Source organism: Strix uralensis, chromosome 40 (assembly GCF_047716275.1).
Source record: "Strix uralensis isolate ZFMK-TIS-50842 chromosome 40, bStrUra1, whole genome shotgun sequence".
Lineage (NCBI taxonomy): Eukaryota > Metazoa > Chordata > Aves > Strigiformes > Strigidae > Strix > Strix uralensis.
Window position 1 is genome coordinate 184,337 of NC_134011.1, and position 25,790 is coordinate 210,126.

At 44.1% G+C, this 25,790-nt stretch overlaps 1 long non-coding RNA gene across 1 annotated transcript in view; it reads right to left on the minus strand.

Moving 5' to 3' along the window:
• Positions 1-8,318: 8,318 nt before the first annotated feature.
• LOC141937316 (uncharacterized) overlaps positions 8,319-25,790 on the minus strand; it is a 28,135-nt gene continuing 10,663 nt past the window's right edge. Inside the window, exon 2 of the long non-coding RNA XR_012626887.1 lies at positions 8,319-15,031. This is a non-coding gene — a long non-coding RNA (uncharacterized LOC141937316). The remainder of the gene's footprint in view (positions 15,032-25,790) is intronic.

Sequence of the window (25,790 nt, forward strand, 5' to 3'; positions counted from 1 at the left end):
AATGGATGAATTAATGGGGTTAGGACCTTATGCTAGAGTAGAAGCTCAAGCATTGCTCGGTCCGGATAAGGTGAGAGAGGCAATGAGGTTAGTGAGAGAAGCCATAGAGCAAGTGAAAGAGCCAGGCGGAGTTCCAATGTATATGGGGATTAAGCAAGGGAGAGAAGAGACTTTGGGCAGTTTTGTAGATAAGTTGGTAAATGCAATTGAAAGAGCAAGAGTACCTATCCACATGCAGGGTGCTCTCTTAAAACAATGTATTTTACAAAATGGCAATCCTGCTACAAAGAGTTTACTGAATACATTAGGGACAAATTGGACTGTAGAGGAGGCACTTGAAAAAGCGTCATCGATACCCACTGGACCTCAGGCTTTTCTTGTAGAGGCAATAAAGAAATTAGGGGAAGGAATGAAAGAACAGGCTCAGGCTACTCAAAGTCAGGTTATGGCAGCCCTTGCGCCTCTCCAGACTTCGGCAGCAGTTAGAGTGCAAACACCTCAAAAGGGGCAGCTGCGGTGTTACCGATGCGGAGCTCCAGGGCATGTACGAAAGAGTTGTACAGCCAGAAATGTATGGTGTCAAACTTGCCGATCCAACTCCCATAATGAGGGGGCTTGCCGCAGACGGTCGGGAAACTCCACACGGAGCACGTTCGCCGGCCGCCGCGCGACGACGAAAGTTGCAGCCGCAGCGCAGTCCTTCAACCCGCCACCCGGGGAAGTCTCGGGTTGGACCTGGCAGCAGCAGTAGATGTTACCCTGTTAACAAATAATCCTCAAACAATATCTACGAACGTACGAGGACCTATCATCATTAATGGGAGAGCCATGGGAGCTTTATTATTAGGAAGATCATCGGCATCACAATGTGGACTATTTGTTTTACCGGGAGTAATCGATGCAGATTATGAAGGTGAAATCTATATTATGGCATATACACTGAATCCACCAGTAAAGATTGCACAGGGACAACGGATTGCACAGCTGGTGCCCCTACCACAAGTGACTCAAACAATACGACCAGTGACTGAGGAGAGTCGCGGAAACAAAGGCTTCGGATCCACAGGAAGCCTGACCCTGCTAACACTGAATCTGAGTACGAGACCCAGAAAGACTGTTCACCTGTCATTTCAAGGTAACGCAATAACTGTGGAAGGGTTGTTAGACACAGGCGCAGATTCCAGCGTACTGTCGCCTTCTTCTTGGCCACAAGGCTGGCCGTTACAAGAGCATACCACTACCATCACTGGCGTGGGTGGTTTAACCTTAGCTAATCGAACGCCGCCCCTGCAATTAACAATTGAAGGACAAACAGTCACAGCAGTGCTTGCTGTAGTGCAATTACCTCCAGGGGTAAACTGTTTAATTGGAAGAGATGTGTTAGCACAAATGGGAATAGTTTTGACAAACGATCACCATTTATCCTAATGGCCATTGCTTGGACTTTCCCGATCCCTATAACTTGGACATCTGACGATCCAATATGGGTAAAGCAATGGCCACTAAAAAGGGAAAGTCTTGAGCAAGCACACTTGCTAGTACAAGAACAATATCAGCAAGGACATTTAAGATTATCTACTAGTCCTTGGAATACTCCGATATTTGTCATAAAGAAGAAATCAGGCAAATATCGACTTTTGCATGACCTTAGGGAAGTAAACAAACAAATGGAACCAATGGGGGCTTTACAACCAGGTATGCCGAATCCAGCTATGTTACCTCATGAATGGCCTATATTGGTTGTGGACTTAAAAGATTGTTTCTTTACGATTCCGCTTCATGAAAAGGACATGCGCCGATTTGCTTTCACTTTACCAACAATAAATAGAGAAGGGCCAGATCAACGGTTTGAATGGACAGTTTTACCACAAGGAATGAGAAATAGTCCAACTTTATGTCAGATTTTTGTAGATGCAGCCTTACAGCCATTACGTCAAAAATGGACTAATGTTATAATTTATCACTATATGGATGATATATTATTTGCACAGAAAGAACCATTTACAGAAGCACAGATAAAAGAAATTGTAAACACCCTTGCAAAGCAAAGATTGGTAATTGCACCAGAAAAGATACAAAAAACAGCTCCATGGAAGTATTTGGGATTGTCTTTGATGAAACAAATAGTAGCACCACAAAAATTGACAATTAATCCTGAAATCTCAACACTGCACGATGCTCAGAAGCTATTAGGAGATTTACAATGGCTAAAACCTATAGTGGGCATCCCAAACGAACTTTTACAACAATTACGACCACTGTTAAAAGGAAATGACCCTGCACAGGTGGTGTCTTTATCAGCAGACCAGAAACGAGTGCTACAACAGATTATGGACCGTATTACTTCGGGACAAGTGCGTCGGAGAGACGCTGAGCTCCCCCTGGACATACTTGTGTGGATGGGTTCACAGCATTTGCTCGGAGCTATTACGCAGTCTAAAAAGAAAACGGGGGAGACATGGGTGCTAGAATGGATCACGCCAGCATTACAACAATCAAAATCTCTACTTCAAAAAATTGAGGCACTAGCAAATTTAGTAAAGAAAGGTCGTGTGCGAGTTATTCAAATAAGTGGAAGAGAACCTCAATTCATATACTGTCCAATGCAGAAGGAAACCATGCAGTGGTACCTGGTAAATAGCACAGCATTGCAGGAAGCCATGTTAAATGGGCCAATGATGTTGTCAACTGATCAATTATCTATGGAACCTTTGAGATGGTTAGGACAATTATATTGGATTGAACAGCCAAAAAGACAACAGGCGCCGATCCCGAATGCCATCACAGTTTATACAGATGCAGGAAAGAAATCTCGGACAGCAGCTATAACGTGGCAGGAAGATAATACATGGAAACACGAGATATTAAAAGCCACAGCACAAGACACACTACAAACTTTGGAACTGTTGGCAGTAGTTTGGGCGATGGTTAAGTTTAATGGACCATTGAATATTGTAACTGACTCTATGTATGTAGCAGGAATAGTAGCAAGGATAGAAGATGCAGAAGTCAGGGAAGTACAAAATAAGCGTCTCTATGAGCTGTTCTTACAATTACAGAGGGCCATAAAAATAAGGGAACAACCATATGCTGTAATCCATGTTAGGAGTCATAAATGGGATATAGGACTTGGGGAGGGTAATGCTCGAGCGGACAAGTTGGTATCCACTGCTGTACATGTTCCCATGCCGAAAGACAAATTGGCAAAAGAAGCACATGACATATTCCACCAGAATGCAAAAGGGCTAAAAACACAGTTTGGCATCACAATGGCGGAGGCAACGGCCATAGTAAAAACATGCCCTGTTTGTAGTTTTCACAATAAAGGGGTTGGTATTGGAATAGGAGTCAATCCTAGAGGGACAAAATCTAATGAAGTATGGCAAATGGATGTGACTCACATACAAAGCTTTGGTAGACTTAAATATGTACATGTTACTATAGATACTTATAGCAAATATATATGGGCCTCCGCGCAGAGTGGGGAAAAGGCCACACAGGTAATCAGACGCTTAACATGTTGTTTTGCAATAATGGGAGTCCCGAATACTATAAAGACAGACAATGGACCAGCATATGTCGGAAGTCGAATGCAGAGATTTTTAAGCAAGTGGGGAGTGAAGCATGTAACAGGGATACCGCATTCTCCCACAGGACAGGCCATAGTTGAGAGAGCAAATGGTACCTTGAAACGTTATGTAGCAAAATATCAGGAAATACAGGATGTACAAGAAAGATTAGCCAAAACATTATTTGTAATGAATCACTTGTGTATATTTGGAGACACAGAACAACCACCAGCTATGTTACATTATGAAAAGGCAAAAGTAAGTGAGGGAAGGAAAGAGATATGGGTAAATTATAAGGATCCAAAAGATGGATTGTGGAAAGGACCAGCTAAAGTAATAATATGGGGAAGGGGATATCTTTGTGTTTCTACACCAACAGGCACCGCATGGGTTCCAGCGAGATGGGCGAAACCTGCCGCACCTCCCAATGACGTACACAGGTGTTAGTTGCAACTATTTTGCCAGGAGGAGCGGCTAATAAAGCCATGAACTTAGCAAAACAGATAGGATGTTGGGCAAAAGATGAGCTTAATCGCACTTCTGAAATTTTAGATCGGCTTACAGCAGATGTAGAAAGTGTTAACCATGCAGTATTACAAAATAGAGCAGCTATTGATTTTTTGCTTTTAGCACAAGGCCATGGATGTGAGGAATTTGAAGGAATGTGTTGCATGAACCTGACAGACAATTATTCTTCAGTCCATGCAAAGATTAGGAAATTGCAAGAAGGCCTGCACAGCTTGAAACAAGTAGATGGATTAGGGATTGAAAGCTGGTTAAAAGAATGGGGACTTTCAGGATGGTTAATATCTCTGATCAAGTCTATAGGGGTAGTGATCTTGGTAATTGTGGTTGTACTTTTGATGTTGCCATGTATTGTCAGTCTTCTGCAAAGGGCCCTGCAGAAGACTGCCTCTGCAATATTTTTAGCACAAGTGCAAAAAGAAAACGGGGGAGATGTGGAGCAGTTTGCTAACAACTGGCTACGTGAGAAAGGGCACAGCACCGAGGAACTGCTGACAACGGCGACGTGATGGGAAAATACCGAAAAGTATCAAAGAAGAACAAAGAACAGAAGCAAGACTATGTAGAAGGCCTTGCAGAAATCATAAGGGGTGGGATTGGTATTTAACCTTAGCAACCAAGGTATCTAACCTTAGCAACCTATAGGGAGCTCGCTTTTTGCAATATGTATGAACTAATTATTGTAGATATAAAAGAAGTGTGAGTACTAATAAAGTTGAGCCTTTGTGCATTAAATGATGGCTGGGCTCCCGCTGCGTTCTTTCAACAACCCAAGGACTACTACCCTCTCCTGGTTTTTCAAGTAGGTAGTGACGACATTACTAGGAGAAGTCCTAAAGCAATTAAGAGATATTTCAGATCCTTGGGGAAAGTGATTAAGGGGTCAGGGGCACAAATTGTGTTCTCCTCCATCCCTTCAGTTGGGGGGATGAATGAAAAAGAATACAGGAGAACTCAACAGATGAACTTATGGCTCCAAGACTGGTGTTACCATCAGGGCTTTGGATTTTACAATCATGGGCTGGCATACAGGGCACCAGACCTTTTGGCATTAGGTGGAATGCACCTGTCCCAGAGGGGGAAGAGGATCTTGGGGCAGGAGTTAGCTGGGCTCATTGACAGAGCTTTAAACTAGATTTGAAGGGGGAAGACATCAGCCCATCTGAAGTGCATGTATACCAGTGCACACAGCATGGGTAACAAACAGAAGGAGCTGGAAGCCATGATGAAACAGGAAAATTATGATGTTGTGGCTATTACAGAAACATGGTGGGATGTCTCCCATGACTGGAGTGCGCCTGTTGAGTGCTACAAGCTCTTTAGAAGGGACAGACAAGGAAGGAGAGGTGGTGGGGTGGCGCTGTATGTTAGGGACTGTTATGATTGCTTTGAGTACAAGTGTAGCGAAGACAGGGTAGAGTGTCTTTGTGTTAGAATCAGGGGGAAGGCCAACAGGGCAGATGTTGTAGTAGGAGTCTACTATAGGCCACCCACCCAGGACAGAGAGGTGGATGAAATATTCTATAGGTATTTAGGAGAAATCTCACGATCGCTTGCCCTTGTTCTTGTGGGAGACTTTAACTTCCCAGACAACTGCTGGAAATACAACATGGCAGAGCGGGACCAGTCCTGGAGATTCCTGGAATGTGTGGGAGACAACTTCCTGACGCAACTGGTGAGAGAACCAACCAGAGAAGGTGCCCTACTGGATCTCGACTTTGTGAACAGAGAAGGACTGGTGGATGATGTGGCGGTCAGAGGACGACTAGGGCACAGCGATCATGAAATAATAGAGTTCTCTATTCTTAGAGAGGCCAGGAGAGGGCTAAGCAGAACTGACATCCTGGACTTCAAAAGGGCTGACTTTGTCTTGTTTAGGCACCTGCTTGAAAGGATACCTTGGGAGACGATCCTGAAGGGTATAGGGGTCCAGGAAAGCTGGGCACTCTTTAAGAAGGAAGTGTTAATGGCTCAGGAACAGGCAGTCCCCAGGTGCTGTAAGAGAAGCCGGCGACAGAGGAGACCACCCTGGCTGAATAGGGAGCTTTGGCTGGAACTCAGGGAGAAAAGGAAAGTTTACAGCCTTTGGAAGAAGGGGCTAGCCACTCACAGTGATTACAAAGAGGCTGTGAGGCTATGCAGGGCAAAAATCAGGAGGTCTAAAGCCCAGCTGGAATTTACCCTGGCTTCAGCAATCAAGTATAACAAGAAATGTTTCTATAAGTATGTCAGTAGCAAAAGAAAGACCAGGGAGAGTATCCATCCCCTGCTAGATGCAGGAGGAAACATGGTAACAAGTGAGGAGAAGGCTGAAGTTCTTAATGCCTTCTTTGCCTCAGTCTTTAATAACAAGACTAGTTGTACTGAGGGAATCCAGCCTCCTCAGCCAGAGGACAGAGACTGGGAGAACGACCTCCCTGCAATCCAGGAGACAGTCAGTGACCTATTGCATCACATAGACACACACAAGTCTATGGGACCTGATGGAATACACCCGAGGGTGCTGAAGGAGCTGGCTGGGGTGCTCGCCAAGCCGCTTTCCATCATTTACCAACAGTCCTGGCTGACCAGGGAGGTCCCGACAGATTGGAAACTGGCAATGTGACGCATATCTATAAGAAGGGTCGGAAGGATGATCCAGGAAATTACAGGCCTGTCAGCTTGACATCGGTGCCAGGGAAGCTGATGGAGCAGCTCATCCAGAGTACCATCACACAACACATGCGGGACAACCAGATGATCAGGCCCAGTCAGCATGGGTTTATGAAAGGCAGGTCCTTCTTGACAAACCCGATCTCCTTCTACAACAGGGTGACCTGCTTATTCGATGAGGGAAAGCCTGTGGATGTAGTTTACCTCGACTTCAGTAAGGCCTTTGACACCGTTTCCCACAACATTCTCCTGGCAAAACTGGCTGCTCGCGGCTTGGATGGGCACACGCTTTGCTGGGTAAAAAACTGGCTGGATGGCCGGGCCCAAAGAGTTGTGGTGAACGGAGTTAAATCCAGTTGGTGGCCGGTCATGAGTGGTGTCCCCCAAGGCTCGGTTTTGGGGCCACTCCTATTTAACATCTTTATTGATGATCTAGACAAGGGGATCGAGTGCACCCTCAGTAAGTTTGCAGACGACACCAAGTTGGGTGGGAGTGTTGATCTGCTCGAGGGTAGGGAGGCTCTGCAGAGAGACCTGGACAGGCTGGAGCGATGGGCTAAGGCCAACTGTATGAGCTTCAATAAGACCAAATGCCGGGTGCTGCACTTGGGCTACAACAACCCCCCAGCAGCGCTACAGGCTTGGGGAGGAGTGGCTGGAGAGCTGCCAGTCAGTGAGGGACATGGGGGTGTTGATTGACAGCCAGCTGAACATGAGCCAGCAGTGTGCCCAGGTGGCCAAGAAGGCCAATGGCATCCTGGCTTGTATCAGAAATAGTGTGGTCAGCAGGGACAGGGAAGTGATCTTACCCCTGTACTCGGCACTGGTAAGGCCACACCTCGACTGTGTTCAGTTTTGGGCCCCTCACTCCAAAAAGGACATTGAATGACTTGAGTGTGTCCAGAGAAGGTTAACGAAGCTGGTGAAGGGTCTGGAGCACATGTCGTATGAGGAGCGGCTGAGGGAACTGGGGTTGTTTAGTTTGGAGAAGAGGAGGCTGAGGGGAGAACTCATTGCCCTCTACAGCTACCTGAAAGGAGGTTGCAGAGAGCTGGGGATGAGTCTCTTTAACCAAGTAACGAGCGATAAGACAAGAGGGAATGGCCTCAAGTTGCGCCAGAGAAGATTTAGACTAGATATTAGGAAGCATTTCCTTACAGAACTGGTGGTTAGGTGTTGGAATGGGCTGCCCAGGGAGGTGGTGGAGTCCCCATCCCTGGAGGTGTTTAAGAGTAGGGTGGACATAGCACTGAGGGATATGGTGTAGTTGGGAACTGTCAGTGCTAGGTTAACGGTTGGACTAGATGATCTTCAAGGTCCTTTCCAACCTAGATGATTCTGTGATTCTGTGAATATTTGTTCTGGGTGTAATGTCTGTTGCTGTTAGCTCTGCCTCTTTGAACCTGCCTCTCCACGTGTCAGTGGCGCTCAGGTCGCAGAGACTAACACTGCAACACCGCAATTAGCCTGCCTCATTAAACCTGCCAATCCACATATCAGTGGCGCTCAGATCGCAGACTAATGCTGCAGGAGGTTAAGACCTTCAGAGAGAAATCAGTACAAACACCAATATGATGGATACAAAATGTCCGTTTATTAAACTGTGTATCTCACCTATATACGTTCACCAAGTACCTCCTTCGTGGGTGTGCCCTTAACATTACAAGCCTATCCATCACCTTACCTCGTAACAAGGGAGGGCTACAGCTATTCCTTCCGTACATCGCGAGATCTTCCGAACGCCACTCCCTACATTTCCCCCTCCCCATGCTTTATAACATCATTATTCCTGATTGATTGTCATTATTGCGCTGTTCCAAGCGGTGATGAGCAAGACCCATATGTCGATCTAAGAACAAAACATTAACCTTCTTAAACAATCTACAAACTACAGCACTAATGCATGTAAAGGTGATACAAGTAGCAAGAAGCACACCACATATTCCAATAATTCCCCAAACGAGCCAATCCCAACTAAGCTAATTAGTAATCTAAATCCACACATTGTCAAGCCACCCAAACCATTCTGGTTTTACAAAGGTGACTGTGATGAAGACATAGCAAGATTCTGCCCCTGTATCCAGAGGAAAACAGACGTCTTCGCGGTGATGTTCTCGTGCCCGCTCTCTCCAATATCCTGCGTGAGTTGGCAACACACAACCAAGAAGGGTGATCCACCACCAACGCTGTAACACAAAACTCCATCTTATGTTAGATCAGGTTTTACACACCGTGCGGGTATCCATTTGATTAGGCCGTCCTTTTCCACTGCTGTGTACCCACGCCCAAACACTCTCAGTGACCACCCCGACACCCAAGCTATTGCGCCCGGTTCCCTGACCTGGACCAAAGGATAGTTTTTCGTCGCCTGGGCTGGTATAAAATGTTTCCACAGGGGAGGTGTAGACTCATTGCCTCGAACAAAATGATTTAAGGTATACAAAGCGCATCACAAAAGAGCCTGTTGGCAGTCTATGGGTATTTTCCCTCTATGACCTTCCCCCTCCCCAAGCTGTTGGAGCTTTGCTTTCAGGGTGCGATGTGCACGTTCCACTATCGCTTGTCCTTGACTGTTATAAGGAAGGCCATGTACTAATTTGATGTCCCACAATGCACACCATTCTTTTGTGCGTCTAGCAACAAAACAAGGGCTGTTATCTGTTTTGATCTCTTGTGGCTTCCCTAACAAGGCGATAACGCCTTCCCAATGAACAATAATGTGTCTGGCTGTTTATTGTGGAGCTAAAGGTGTCAATGGTTACTATGAGATACTTATTTGGTTTTAACAATTCACATGTTGTTACATCAGTTTGCCGTATCTGATTGGAAGAGAGACCCCGTGGATTGACACCTGCCTCCCACAGTGGGCCTTTTTGACAGTAGGGACAAAGTGCCACTATGTTTTTTCTTGTGACAGAGAAATATGACATGTTTTTGCTAAGGCTTTTGCTCCAAGGTGTAAAAAGGCATGTAAACTCTTTGCGGTGTCCAATGATGACACCTCCGTGCCGCTTGGTCAGCCTTATGATTGCCTTCTACAATCGGACCTGGTAGGGATTGGTGACTATTCACATGTGTAATAAAGGCCTGCCCTATGCGCTGTTGTAGAGCTTCATAAAGTAAGGTCAACACTTCCATCTGCACAAATCCCACTGTTGTCATTTTGTGTACAAGTTTATAAACATATAAAGAGTCTGTAACAATATTAACAGGATTCTCTGCCTCTTGCTGGAGTGCCATTTGGACTGCTTTGGCCTCTAACCATTGTACAGATTTGTTAGTCTGAGTCCACATCCTCTTTTCTTGGTTTTGCAGCAGCACCTGCAACACTTATTTCAAGACTTTATGAATTAAGGGTTAGGGAAACTTCAAAAAAATGCAGCATATTCAAAATAGTTCCACAGAAGGCTAGAAACAATACAGCAGTTACAGTTACTAGTTAAAAGAGTAGGCTAATTTCACTACTTTGAGGGATATGACTAAATACTACAAAAATAAACAATAAGGAAAATACGGAATAACACACTTACTTAATGGGGTACTAACATTCAGATCCGCAATTGCTGGGGAACCCTGGATGCAGCGAGAATTTAGAGTGCCCTTCCTCACAAACCGGAAATCCTACGCGATGCGTCCATCCGTAGGTGAGGCATCCAAAATCGCTGCAAGCAGGTCCAGCCTCCAAATCAACAGGCCAAAATAACTGGCAATTTTCTTTGAGCGGAAACATCTGATTTCATCCTCCTGTTGGGTTCCACCCAGAGTCTGGCCACCACTCAAGGAGGAAAACCAAGGGAGTTTCTAATAAGGTTAAACACTTGGGGTCCTGCTTCTTGATACTGCTAAACAAGGAACTTAAATACACACATCCTTATAGCAATTCATCCTTATTAATAACTACATTTTATCTAAGCTACATCTTTTACTGGTATCTAATAAGTTTATATATTTCATCAAGGAGTTACAATTACTGTTAGCATTTTCTCTTAAAAAGGTTGGCAACCATAGTGTGATTAAGGACAGAGATATTTTGTCCTATTGCAGTTGCAAGCATTACCCATACATTCTGCTTAAATGATCAGCCGAAGAGATCGCGAGCTGTTGGCACAGGGGCATCCACAGCCGGCTCCTGGGTGTCCACCAAAAGCTGCCTCTCACACCTCAAGTGTGGTCACACACAGCTTGCTGGTAACCACCAGGACTGTGACCTGTGAAAATACAAGCATAACCTCTTCCCCAGGTTAGTAAAGGATATGGTCCTTCCCAATTACCACTTTCCAGGACTTGAACCCTGCCCTGGACTTCTTGTTGATCTGGTATCTGCGACGAGAAGTGACGCAATATTGGTGGCACCTTTCATGATCAGTTTGGCAAACATTTCTGGACGAGTAGTGACCATCTTGTGCATTTGGTGTGACAAAAAAAAATCCATTCAATAATAACAAGAGGGTCACTAAGTGTTTCATCCCATTGAAACAGCAGAGCATAGGACTGCCCTGAAGGATTAAATAATATCAGTTGATACGAATGGCCAGGCACACCTCACGATGCTTGTCTTTCTGAGATGGCATTAGCTACCTGGTGGAGATCTTGTTTTGTTTTCTCTGTAAGTACTCTGGGTGATGTCAGTGAAGGATCTCCTCACAAAATATCAAACGAGCTATGCAGATCATCATTAGTTAGGCCCAACAACAGCTGTATCCAATTTATAGCTCCGAACAGTTTCTGTAAATCATTTAAAGTCTTAACATCAGTTTTAAGTTCAACCTGTTGTGGGACATTAGTCTGTTCACAAATTCTCCACTCCAGGTACTGCCATGGTGATGATCGCTGTACCTTTTCAGGTGCTAATTGTCACCCCATTTGAGATACTGAGTCTTTGGGTAAAGTAAGAGCCTTTTCCATGATCTCCTGTGTTTCTGCTGCTATAAGGATGTCATCCATATAATGATGTATAAAACAGTCTGGGAGACCTGTATTCTAATAGGGCTCAAAGCCTTTGCAGCAAACCACTGACACATCGAGGGACTATTTTTCATGCCTTGTGGCAAAACAACACAGTGGTATCGTCTTGTAGGTTCACTAACATTAATACTGGGAACAGAAAGGTAAATTTAGCTGCATCATCTGGATGAAAGGGAATGGTAAATACCAATCCTTTAGATCAATTATTACAAGATGCCAGTTTCAGGGACTCATTGTTGGGGAGGGCAGACCTGGCTGTAATGTACCCATATCCTCCATGGCATCATTAATGCATCGGAGATCATGTAAAAGTCACCATTTACCACTTTTGTTTCAAATAATTAACACCAGCGAGTTCTAAGGACTGGTGGTAGGTACAAGATGTCCTGCACTTAATTGATCCTGAATTAAATCATTAAGGTGGCACAACTGTTCCATTGGCGAGGGCCACTGACCCACCCACACAGGTGATTCTGTTTTCCAGGTTAGTTTCAGGGTGGGCTGTGCTGCAGTGGCAATTAAGACAAATTTGATCCAATCTGAGTTCCCCATTGAGCCATATAGTCACAACCCCATGATGTAGCAGGGGTTTCCAATATAAATGCATAAATATTTGCTACCTAGTTTACTGGGCTCCTTGCATGAATGAGATCTTTGCTTTGAAATGTTACAGCATGACCACCAACCCTGAAAAGCACTCGAGTTACCGAAGCTCACAGATATTACAGTCACATCCGCACCAGTATGTAAAATGCCTGTCAGTTCAACAGATTCTTCGGCTTTAGTGAGGTTACTTTTTATCAGAGGTCGACTCTGTCTCCCTGTCTGAGCTCAAAATGTTTGAGGGGTACATGCTGGTCCAAATCCTGAGTCACCCCAGCTGTAGTAAAATAAAGAAGCTGAGTAAGTCTGACCTCTGGTAAAACGAATAACCCCTGTAAGGTTGTAGATGATTTTTATGACAATACCCTTCTTAGACAGATGGTACAAAAGTGCACTACCCACAGAGTATGCACCTAAATTCAAGACAACAATTAATACAGAATTACGGCCTCCTGCTAGAGGAGATATTTCACCTATGACACTTAAAACACTCAGCCCAAACAAACAGGCAGCACCAGTGACCCAGCAGGCGGGCACTAAGGTGCTCTGTCAGAGAACACGCTCCGCAGCTGCAGCTGGGCTGCGTCTCATGCACGCAAAACAATCACACAAGGACGTCTCTCACACTTATTACTCACACAACATAAAATAATAAACGCTGCAAACATCAAAACACTGTTAAGAATATATAAAGCCATTGCTTATTGATTATGTGGTCTTGGCAGACAAGGGACGTCGCATTCCAGCATCAGCACCTTCTGTAAAAACTGCCGCTCCTGGCGTTGGAGGGGGGGGGCTTGGGAAGGCCCAGGGCCGCCGCCGTCAACTCCGCGCTTGCAGGCCAATCACCCTCTTGATCACGCGCTGTTCTCGCGGTAGCATCTTCTCGCGGTTCAGTACTTTTCCACAGTTTAGTGTTGCAGCTGTCTGTTGTTTTTCCCTGCCACCTTGGCATAGCTCAACAGCCTCTTATCTTTCTTCCAAGGCCTGTTTTTCATCAAAGCCTAGCACTTTCTCACAGGCTGTGCAAGGTTGACAGGCCAATGCCTCCCACATCTCCACCCCCCAACGCTGCATGTCTGCCTTCCATTTTTCTGCTAGTTCTCCCCTATGCACCTCGGTTTCCCCCTCCCCATCATCGGAGCTCACTGAGTGCTCCTCCGGGGGTCCGCCCCATCGTCGGAGCTTGCTGAGTGCTCCTCCGGGGTAGCTTTCATAATCGCATTTGCCTGCCCCCAAGCCATTAAATGCTCCGGCTTTCCTAATTTCGCCTGCTCTGCTAACTCCGCCTCTATTCGCGGCCAGAGCTCTGGCTTCATACCGTCTATCGGCTCTGCTAAAACGCCAAGCCTTATCAACCTTTGTAGCATTGCTTTTAATGTTCTCGACTTCACAGAAGTCTTATTTTGTTTACCCCATCTTTTCAGTACCTTAACTGTGACATCTATGGCGCGCCGCGGAGTCTCTCGTCCTGCGTAGAGCTCCTCACCTCCTGCTGTGCACCGCCGACTGCCACAGCTTATCTTTTCCCAAAATCATGTCGTAAATCACGTCGCGGTCACCATTTGTTGCTGTTAGCTCTGCCTCTTTGAACCTGCCTCTCCACGTGTCAGTGGCGCTCAGGTCGCAGAGACTAACACTGCAACACCGCAATTAGCCTGCCTCATTAAACCTGCCAATCCACATATCAGTGGCGCTCAGATCGCAGACTAATGCTGCAGGAGGTTAAGACCTTCACAGGGACATCAGTACAAACACCAATATGATGGATACAAAATGTCCGTTTATTAAACTGTGTATCTCACCTATATACGTTCACCAAGTACCTCCTTCGTGGGTGTGCCCTTAACATTACAAGCCTATCCATCACCTTACCTCGTAACAAGGGAGGGCTACAGCTATTCCTTCCATACATCGCGAGATCTTCCGAACGCCACTCCCTACAAATGTCAAAAATCCCTTCAATACCTGCTATAAAACAAATCAAAGTAAACATCGCCCACGTTTGACACATTGCCATCGTTTTACCTCTTTCCCAGTTATCCTTGTGCACCTGCCAAATTCGAGGAACATTTATTCCAACACCACAGCTCCTATCTACTACCTTATTATTTTGCCTAATACATTGCAAAGTTAAGCGTTTACAAAGCTCAAAACTAATTTCTGCTAAAACTCTTTGCCCCAGATCTTCAATTAGGCTTAAAGCCCTAGAAAACTGCTGTTGTTCTCTAAAAACTCTAATCTGTCCTTCTGTACCAACAGCTAATCGCTGATATACTGACCTACCTATAAAATCAGACAACCAATCTGCTTCGGAGTAAAAGATAATCCGGTCAGCACTCAAGTGACATTTATACACACTTTCCCGATCATGCGCACGCGTGACTCTCCAAGTTCCCCTGTCACACCATGCACAATGTATAAAAACCCAAGGTCGACAGTTTAGACCATGTTCCGTACAAGCTGTGTCATGTTCTTCAAGCTGTTTTTATGGTGAGTGGCTGTGTTCAAATAGCCACATAAAATGACTGCAGATTCGGTAAAAGACAAAGAACTTCACTGTTTGCTGGATGTAGTGCCGTTAACAATGGCATCAGGACCAAGTTCAATTGATGTTGGTGTCTCTGAAGTGCCTTGGGACACAGGGTTGGTGTCGTCATTCTTTGCGATCCATGGTTTCACCCACTTTGCGGGGACCCACTTGGGTGAATCACTACCTGTAGAAACACAAGCATAACCCCTTCCCCAAGTTAACAACTGCATAGGTCCCTCCCATTGCCCAGATTGAGGGGAATAGAATTACACTTGAATTTTTTGAAAAGAGTAATCATGCTTGTTTGTTTGCAAATGTACTCGCGCAGGCGGTTCATCTTGCCCTCCATGTATATTAAGCCAATTTAAAACAAATAATGTTTTTGCCAATATCTCCCCCTGTTTTTTCAAAATAATAAGGTGATGTTTCAATATACGATGGGTGCGCTCAACGATAGCTTGCCCAGTAGAGTTGTGTGGTACTCTGTGGAGAAGCTGAATTCCCCAATGTTGTAAAAAGGCAGTGGTGGAGGCTGCCTGATATGCGGGACCATTATCAGCTTTATTTTCTTTGGACACCCCATAACCGCAATCGCTTGCGTCCAGTGTTGACGAGCTGCTACTGCCGAGGCAGAAGCATGAGCAGAGGCCCATATAAATGAGGAACAGGTATCCACTGACACATGTAAGTAACGAAGACGCCCAAAAGGCGGAAATACAGTGATATCAGTTTGCCAAACTTCCCGTGGCTGTAAGCCACGAGGATTCGCACCACTGTCCTGTAGTGGTGTGAGAGTGGCACAGTCTGGACAAGCAGACACTATCGCCCATGCTTGGGTCTTAAGGATGTTAAATTGCTTGCATAATGCAGTTACAGACTGGTGAAAAAAGGCATGACATTTATAGGCTTCTTGAACAATGTTATCCGTCTCTGCTAAACGGCAACCAACTGATCAGCTTGAGCGTTGCCTTCTACAAGACCTCCAGGGAGCCTAGTATGGCTCTTTATATGCATGATAAAAACCCAATTCGTACGATGATTAACAGTATTTCGTAAGTCGACAAAAGCCTGAAAAAGGGTGGGATTGTTTACATGTCCTAACAAGGCCCTTTCGATTCATTGTACTACACCTGCCACATATAAAGAATCAGTCACAATGTTTAAATCTTGAATGTTCCAGCGGTTAAGCACAGCAACCACTGCTCTAAGCTCCAAAATCTGTACAGATGTATCGCCACAAAAGCGTTCTGATTGCCATATTCCATTATCCTTCCAAACAAATCCTGCTGATCTTGCTGCTGGCATCTGTAAATACTGTTAAAGCCTGTGTGGTGGTGCAATTCTTACACACACACCCCCCCGCCCCTCTTTGTTGGGCTGCTTGGTGCTAGGTGCGATTCCACCCACATCCCCCGAGCTATACACCAGTCTGTGGAGATAAGGACTGACAATGTTAACGAGCCTGGCTCCTGCCCCTCCTGATTGCTCGGAAATGGTTAAAATGCCCCATCAACTCCTAAGGGCCTGGCACACCTGTGCCTGGGATGTGGTCAAATGGGAACAATAACAGAGCTGCACATTCATCAAGTTCTTGTGCAACTGCTGGAAGGCACCAGATGGGATCTGACAAAAGTCAATTATCTTGGACCCTATAAATGGCGACCACCAGGGAGATCCTTTGAGCTCTCCTGGATCGCAGCGGCCTGTGACCAGCATCTCCCCTGAGCTGGGACGCCTCTCAGGTACCAAACCCTTAAGGTGTCATCTGCTCCAGACGGAAGGCCAGGGCAAAGTCCCCCGCTCGAGTCTCAATTATCGCCCATTGAGGAATGCCAAGGCATTGGGAGGATTTGCTCTAAACTCGAGAGGGTTTGAGCTCTTTGAGCTAGCTTCTCTTTGTGTGTGTGTGTGTGTGGGTACGTACCCTTGTTTCTGTGTGTGTATGTCCGTTCTGTGTTCATTCTACTGAATCCAAACACCTTTGTTTCTGTATGTTTGTCCATTTTGTTATGTGCATGCATGTGTATATATGTATATAGGTACCGTTAAGTAAGTTAGTGTGAATCTTGTCATTTTAGAATCTGAATAAGTCGCTTTTCTTTCTTTTAGTATTTCTGAATTATTTTATAATAATAAATTGCTGTTAGTTATTAATAAACCTAGATTTCTTACTAAATATTACTGTCTCAATACTTCCATCCGTGACAGCCTGCTTAGAACTGCTGTGGACCAGGGCAATCTGACTGTTTAATTAAAACAAAGCATCGCGAAGGCCCGCGGCGGGTGTTGACGCGATGTGATTTCTGCCCAGTGCTCTGAATGTCAAAGTGAAGAAATTCAATGAAGCACGGGTAAACGGCAGGAGTAACTATGACTCTCTTAAGACGGGATCATAGTTGCTAACTGGGCACAGCTGCAGAGGTCATACCTCCTCGTGGTCCCGCTGGATGCCCTTCGGGGTAACTGAACTGACCTCTGCCCCAGTATATCAGAGTTATGGTTTCCTCGCCCTATCAAGCGACCTCACCGACCGCTTGATAGTAAAATTAGGTGATTCAAATTATAGGCATCAATTACTATATTGATTGCCCAAAGCCAAGCCCACAGGCTACGTTGGGCACAGCCCAACAGCTCTATAAGGGGGAGTTGATTGGCTCTGACTACCCTTACAAGACTGTGACACAAAATGGTGCGACCGATTAAAATACCATTCATTTTGGTGAGCACTCGGACTGGAAATGGCGACATACATGAAAAACAAATACAAAATAACATCTATAGCAAGAATATATTAACAGAGGAACCACTAAATTTAAAAAAATATAGAAATAATAAACACCAAAGAAAAATTCACGGATGACTATTTCTTTTACACGCAATCTGACGGTTTAGCCATGCTACAGGAGGTATATGACAATCCTTCCTGTTCAGAGCCCAGGACTAATAAAAGAAGGGTGAATGAAGAGGAGGAGGAACTCATACTACCGATGGCCATGGTTCAACCTGTATCCCCAGAAACCCCTACTCTTCAATCCAAGGGCAAACCACTATCAGAAACACCGATAGTGAAAATTCCATCCAAAAATCATTCATGCCCATATTGTGAGACCAAATTTGCAAAATGTCTGGTCTAATAGAACACCTGCAGAGAACCCATGTGAAAAGATAGATCTTATTTGAATGTAATAAATGCGGTAAAGTAAATGAAAAACATCAAAATATGGCATGCCACGTACCAAAATGTAAAGGGATTACAAATAGGGAGCCAGTGATTGGTTTATCGTGTGGGGAATGTGGAAAAATATTTGAAACCAAAATTGGCTTGGGACAGCACAAACGTTTAGCCCACCCCCTACTCAGTAATCAGGAACATATCACGGCATCGCAGCCCAATACAAATTCTGCCAGGGGAGCCCACAACCAATGCTGGACCAAACAAGAGATTACCTTACTAATACAACTAGATCAGCAATCTAGGGGGACTAAAAACATTAATAAACTAATTGTGGAACATATTCCATCAAAAACAGCAAAACAAATAAGTGACAAAAGAAGAGGCCTATATAAGAACACACCCAAAGGAATTGACGACCAAGAGTGGATGAAACAGCTTGAAGAAGGAGATCATCTGGAGGACATTGGACACCCAGTAGAAGAGGGCTTAACATCACAATACAGGAAAACAATCAAAAGATGGATAACAACAGAAAAGCTGCCCATTCTTTATGGAACATTTAAAAAGTTACTCGAAGGTGAGAATAACAAGGGAGCACTAATTGAAGACTCTTTCAAAAGCTGCTACTCATTTCTATATATGCGATCCCAGGAAATGAAGGCCATCCAAGATCAGAAATGCCAGACGACCCGAAGAGCCCATTCCACAAAATCATCACAGGAATGGATGAAGAAGAGAGCAAAGACAAGAGGACAATTTCTAAGATTCCAATGTCTCTTCCAAAAGGACAGAAGAAAACTGGCCAGTATCATCTTGGATGACGTGGAATCCCTAAGATGCAACATCCCTCTAAAAGAAATGCACAGGATCTTCAAAGTAAGATGGGAAACATCAGGAACATTTCAAGGTCTAGGTGGTTTTCTGACAAGGGGAAGAGCAGACAACACATCCTTCAAAGGGATGATAACAGCAAAGGAGATTGCAAAAAGCATCAAGGAAATGAGCAAAAATCCAGCACCAGGACGGGATGAATTAACTCTGAGGCACCTCATAGCGGTTGATCCAGACAACACCCAGCTAATGGAGCTCTTCAATCTATGGCTACTGTCACACACCATTCCGGATGTAATCAAGGAATGCAGAACAGTGCTCATATCGAAATCAGCTCTACCGGAACACCAAAATGACATCAACAACTGGTGACCGATCACAATTGGATCAATTGTCCTATGACTGTTTTCAAAGATCTTAACAGCAAGACTAACAAAACCGTGCCCGATTAATCCATGACAGAGGGGTTTCATACGATCATCAGGCTGTTCTGAAAATCTAAAACTGCTAAAACTACTAATAAGTAATGCCAGGAAAGAACGGTAGCGCCAAGGAATCGTCTTTGTAGATATTGCCAACATCCTCGACACAGTAAATCACACACACGTAATTGAAGACCTTAAACAGAAAGGGGTAGACAACCACATCATTACCCTTATCTCAAATATGTATAAAAATACAAAAACGTACATAGACATGAAGAATGAGCAGTCAGATTCAATTGGGATTCAGATTGGCATTAAGCAGGGTGATCCAATGTCTCCCATTCTATTTAATTTACCTATAGACCCTCTACTATGCAAATTAGAGGACAAAGGAATTGGTTATCAACATCACTCTACACATATAACAAAAATGGCCTTCGCAGATGATCTGGTAGTAGTAGCTCCTGGGAAGGAATGCAGAAGAATCTTGAAATAGTTAAAATATTCTGCAACATCACAGGCCTTAAAACACAAGGGGAAAATTGCCATGGCTTCTACATCCAGCTGACAAAGGACTCATACACTATTAATGACTGTCCTGCCTGGACTATCAAGGGCATTCCCCTCAATATGATACACCCCAATAACACAGAAAAATACCCGGGCCTGTTTATAGATCCCTGGATAGGAATATCAAAACCAAGGCTACTAGATAAAATAAAAGACTGGCTGCAAAGAATAGAAAGGTCCCCCTTAAAACCATTCCAAAAGATTGACATCCTCAGGACATACACCATTCCACGGGTAATCTACCTGGCAGATCACTCAGACACAAAAATCACATACTTGGAAACACTGGACTTAGCAAACAATCGAAACAATCAAAACAATAGTTAGCAACGAAAACATTGAAAAAGAATCCGAACATCTATGGATCGCAGCTGGAGGCGACAAAGACAAAAAACCATCAGTGTGGGACCCAGGAACCGTTACAACAAAAACAAATGGTATAGTACACGAAGAAGATTCAGAATGGGAAAGACCCACACCAAGGAGGATTTTTCCCAAAGCCTGTAATTGGCGAAATGAAGAATTTCAAAAATGGACTAAACTGCTGTCCCAAGGCCAAGAAGTTATAAATTTTGAAAAAGATAGTACAAGTAATAATTGGATTGAGCGCTATAGAGGCATTCCCCATAGAAAACTTATCACTGCCCTCCAGTTAAGAGCAAATGTCTATCCCACCAGGGAATTCGTGGCAAGAGGCAGACAATCGACGTGTAATAAATCTTGTCGTCATTGTCAAGCCGAAAATGAAACCTGTGCCCACATAATTGGCTTTTGCCCGGCAGTTCAAGATGCCAGAATTAAAAGACATAATAAAATTTGTAAAATTCTAATTGAAGAAGTGTCGCGGATGAAAGTATTGACACGGTAATATTTAGTAAGAAATCTAGGTTTATTAATAACTAACAGCAATTTATTATTATAAAATAATTCAGAGATACTAAAAGAAAGAAAAGCGACTTATTCAGATTCTAAAATGACAAGATTCACACTAACTTACTTAACGGTACCTATATATACATATATACACATGCATGCACATAACAAAATGGACAAACATACAGAAACAAAGGTGTTTGGATTCAGTGGAATGAACACAGAACAGACATACACACACAGAAACAAGGGTACGTACCCACACACACACACAGAGTAAAGAGAAGCTAGCTCAAAGAAAATTTCCCTCTCGAGTTTAGAGCAAATCCTCCCAATGCCTTGGCATTCCTCAACGGGCGATAATTGAGACTCGAGCGGGGGACTTCGCCCTGGCCTTCCGTCTGGAGCAGACGACACCTTAAGGGTTTGGTACCTGAGAGGCGTCCCAGCTCAGGGGAGATGCTGGTCACAGGCCCACTGCGATCCATGAGAGCTCAAAGGGTCTCCCTGGTGGTCGCCATTTATAGGGTCCAAGATAATTGACTTTTGTCAAATGCCTTCTGGTGCCTTCCAGCAGTTACAAAAGAATTTGATTAATGTGCAGCTCTGTTATTGTTCCCATTTGACCACATCCCAGGCACAGGTGTGCCAGGCCCTTAGGAGTTGATGGGCCATTTTAACCATTTCCGAGCAATTGGGAGGGGCAGGAGCCAGGCTCGTTAACATTGTCAGTCCTTATCTCCACAGACTGGTGTATAGCTCGGGGGATGTGGGTGGAATCGCACCTAGCACCAAGCAGCCCAACAAAGAGGGGCAGGGGGGGGTAAGGATTGCACCACCACAATCCACCCCGTGACTAAAGTCAATTTATCTTGTCCATAGAGTGGCAGTGTGGTTGCCTCTTGCCTCTATGCCTATAAACAGAGGATGCCATAATCAAATTACTGTTGAAGGAAATTTTGTGTTTGATTAGCTTCAAAAAGAAAAAAAAATTATTTTGGGATGGTGTACATACGGGGATACTTCTGTAACTGAGTAATCTGTCTAACCATCCTCCAAACCTTAATATACAATACAATTATGAGCAGTAAACATATTAGATTTAGAATTAAGAAAATCATGACCAGGTGGAACATAGAATTAAACAGTCCTGTTGCGGTGGGTGACCATCCAGATGAGCTTTCCCACCACTGATGTTCTCCATTCCTTTTGACTCTTGTTAATACTTGATGTATTTCTTCTATATCATGTTGGACCGTGATAAGAGTCTTTTGTCCAGTTTTCTGTGCTTGTTGCAGGAGGTCGATTAAGTCAGGATGTTGGAGGAGTCGTATGGACAGTACCATCTATTAATAAGGAATCACACCGTGTTCGCATGCAAACACATCCTTTTCCAACATATATGACTACGCTTTCAGGGGTTTCATTTGGGTGGATCTCAAAGTGACAAATGTTTTGTTCAGTATCAAGACAAATGTCTTGAGCCTCAAGAGTATTTCCTTCACAAATGAAGCCTCGTTGTTCTCGCACAGTACATGCATTTACATCAATTGTTTGCCATTTCCCCTCCTTCTGGTGGGCCCATACTTTATGTTCTGAGGGACAGAGTATGTTTCCATTGTGATTTAGTCCTAATGCAAGGATTGGATGTATGTTGTACACTGAAGCATTGCGTATAGTGAGGACAAATGCAATAGTCCTGTCACCTTCTGTGTAGTGAGGAAAGTTGACCAATTAGACCTGCCTTGTAGTGTTTTGATGCTTCCAGTGTATCTCAGTAATGCAAGATCCCAAGGATTTGATGTGTGAGCCATTGTAAATGTCTTTACTATCATGAGCAGAAAAAGGAAGAGAGAAGAAGAGCCGTATAGACACCATTGTTGTAGCAATCGAGGTATGATGGTGAGGGAGAGAAAGGGTAGGTGCAATGCTGTGAAGAGTCTCATATTGAAGATGAAGGTTGTTCCCACGGTGCTACTGGTGGATTTGCTGGGTATGGTGTCTGCTTCCACATTGTCGTTGGTGGAGTCGGTTATTTCTGAAAAGGAAAGAAAAGAGAACGGTCTCGGGGGGGGGGGGAAGCTGAACAGGTTACCCCTTAGGATGCTGGATAAATCCATCTAGTACTGATTTTATGTTTTATTCCATTATTATCAATAGCATCCCATGCTAGAAATCCTCGTGGTTTGACCAGGATTACTGGTATTGTTCCTACAGATGGTATTTTTGCCATCACAGGCTGTCCTGCTTTCATTGAGGACCAGGTGTGCTCATTATTTAGGTTTGTTTCTGAAGAAAGTGTTAAGAAGGCTCGAGTAATTGGACTTCCATAGGGACCATACCGATTATTTAACTGCTGTAAAATTTCAGAAAGACGTCTGTCCCATTGTCCTTCATGTGGTTTAAGATATTTTTTCAGCAGTCCATTGGCTCGTTCAACTATACCATTAGATTGTGGGTAATAAGGTGTGTGGAATACCCACTTTATTTCTTTTTGCTTTGCCCATTCCTGTACTTCTTTACTAGTAAAGTGTGAGCCATTGTCACTCTGGATAGAATCAGGGACAGGTAAAATTGAGAACCATGAGGAAAGGCCTCGGATAGTATTCTGTGCATTAGCCTTTTGGCACTTGGTAGCTGTAAGGAGTCCAGATATTATTTCTACACCTGTTAAGATATATTTGTACCCAGCAGAGGATTTTAAAGGACCAATGTAATCAATTTGCCAAGTAGACCACAAAGTTTTCCCCTCTTTAATGTGTAAAGGTGGTGCTTTGGCAGGGTGGTCCATCTGCAATTTTAATTTACACTGGGGGCACTCAGTGAGGATGGTTTCACAGGTTTTCCTACTGAGGGGCCATCCCCGGCTTTGGGCTGAAAAGTAAAGTGCTTCTCGACCTGTGTGGCCTAATTTTTGATGTAACCATTCTCCTAGTCGATACCATGTGGGGTCTGAGGAATCTTCAATGTCTATTTTCCTAATTTTTGTCAATTCATCCACCCTTTGGTTCCAATTTGTAGCTGGTTTATGGTCATTAGCATGAGCTTTTACCCATCCTATTTGGAATGGTGTTTTTCTGGCTATGGTTAATAGTAATTGCCAGTCTTCAGTTCTCCAGATTGGTGATTTATTTATCTCCCAGTTTAGGGCTTCCCATTGACAAAGCCACTGTGTGGCACCTGCCCAGACAGCATAAGAGTCTACATAAATGGCTTTTGCTTCATTTTGTGCTGCCAAAACAACTGCTCTTAACTCTCCTACTTGAGCACTGCCTTCACCCTCTTCAATAACTTGTTTGCCTGTTTTGATTTCTAATGCAACAGCTTTATATTGCCATTTACCATCCACTCTTTTTGCCGAGGCATCAGAAAACCAGACACCCTCGGTTGGTGAATCTTCAGTGAAGGGAGGTGCATCTAAAATTGGTGAAGGTTTGAATGGTTGTTGTAATGCTAGGGGGTCAGTATTAATAGGCATTTGCAATTTAGAAACTTTTGTGTGTCCTTCACTTAATTGCATTTCATCTGCCACACCCACTAGATAGGCATACCATTTCCTAATTGTAGGTTTTTGTGCAATTCCCTCTGGGGGAGCAGTCCCTTTTAGGATTGTGTCTAATAAATTAAAGGGACCTCTGGTCTGAACAGCTTGTTCTTGACGTATTTTCTCAACTTGTTTAACTGCACGGACTAGAGACAAAAGACCCTTTTCCCACTCTGAGTATCTTTGTTCAGTCTCTTTAAATGCAGTTGAGCTAAACAGTAAAGGTCTCTTTGGCCCATCAGGGCCGATTTGAAATAAGTTACAATAAGTACCATGTTCTGCAAAACCCCATTCTGCTATAATAGGGTCACGAGGATGAACAGGTCCTAGGGATTGATATGTTTTTAATTCCAGTATTAGAGTTTTAATTGCTTCTTCATGTTCTGAATCCCATCTCCACGATTTTCCTTTTCGTAAAAGTGAATAAAGTGGGCGGGCAATGATGGAGAATCCAGGTACATGTTTTCTCCAATATCCTAAAGTGCCCATTAGCTGTTGTAATTCTTTTCTAGATTGGGGCATTTCTGATTGTTCTATTTTATTTAGAGTATCTGGTGGGATTGCTACACTTCCAGCAATCCACCAAGTGCCCAGGAATTTTACTTCTTTACTTGGTCCCTGACATTTTTCAGGTGGAATTTCAATTTTTGCTTCATGCAATGTTTGCCAAACTGTTGCTGCCACTTCTCCCACCTTGTCAGGAGAGGGTCCTCCGATTAGAACATCATCTATATACTGATACAGTTTTACATCTGCAGGGAGTGAAACTGTCTGTAAAAGTTCAGCAAGTGCAGCATGGGCAATTGTGGGTGAGTGTTTATATCCCTGTGGGAGCCTGTTAAAGGTATATTGGATACCTTCCCATGTAAATGCGAATTTTTCTTTATCTTTTTCCCTTAAAGGGACCATGAAAAACATGTCTTTTACATCTAGCACTGCCATCCAAGGATGTGCAGCGGCTTGCAGTGTAGCAGTTAAAGCTGCAATGTTGGGAACTGCCGCTGTCAATGGGGCTGTACTGGCATTTAAACGCCGATAATCGACTGTTAAACGCCACCTCCCATCTGGTTTGCGGACTGGCCAGACAGGAGAATTGTATGGGGAGTGAGTTCGGGAAATAATCTGCCGTTTTTCTAAGTCCGCAATCACTTCAGAAATTCCAGTTCGTGCTGTAGCAGAAATTGGATACTGTGGGACATTAGTAATTTTTGATTCGGGAAGTGCTGGAGCTGCACGGAGTACACGCACTGTGGCAGTTTGTTGATTTTTATTATGGCTGGGGTTGGCAATTGAACCAAAAGACCACAGACTACCGTCTGGCAAACGCCAGGTCCGGCCGTTCAGTGCATCAAAACCCAGGATATTTTCATAATGCTCCTTGATCGCAAAGCGAAGAGATGTTACACGTTTTTCGCCAGGGAGCAGTAAATTAACTTTTGCTGTCTGGCACACAGTGCTAATTCCTGTAACTCCGGTAATTTTAACCTTTCGCCGGCCAGGTCGTATGCCTAGCTTATTGGCATCT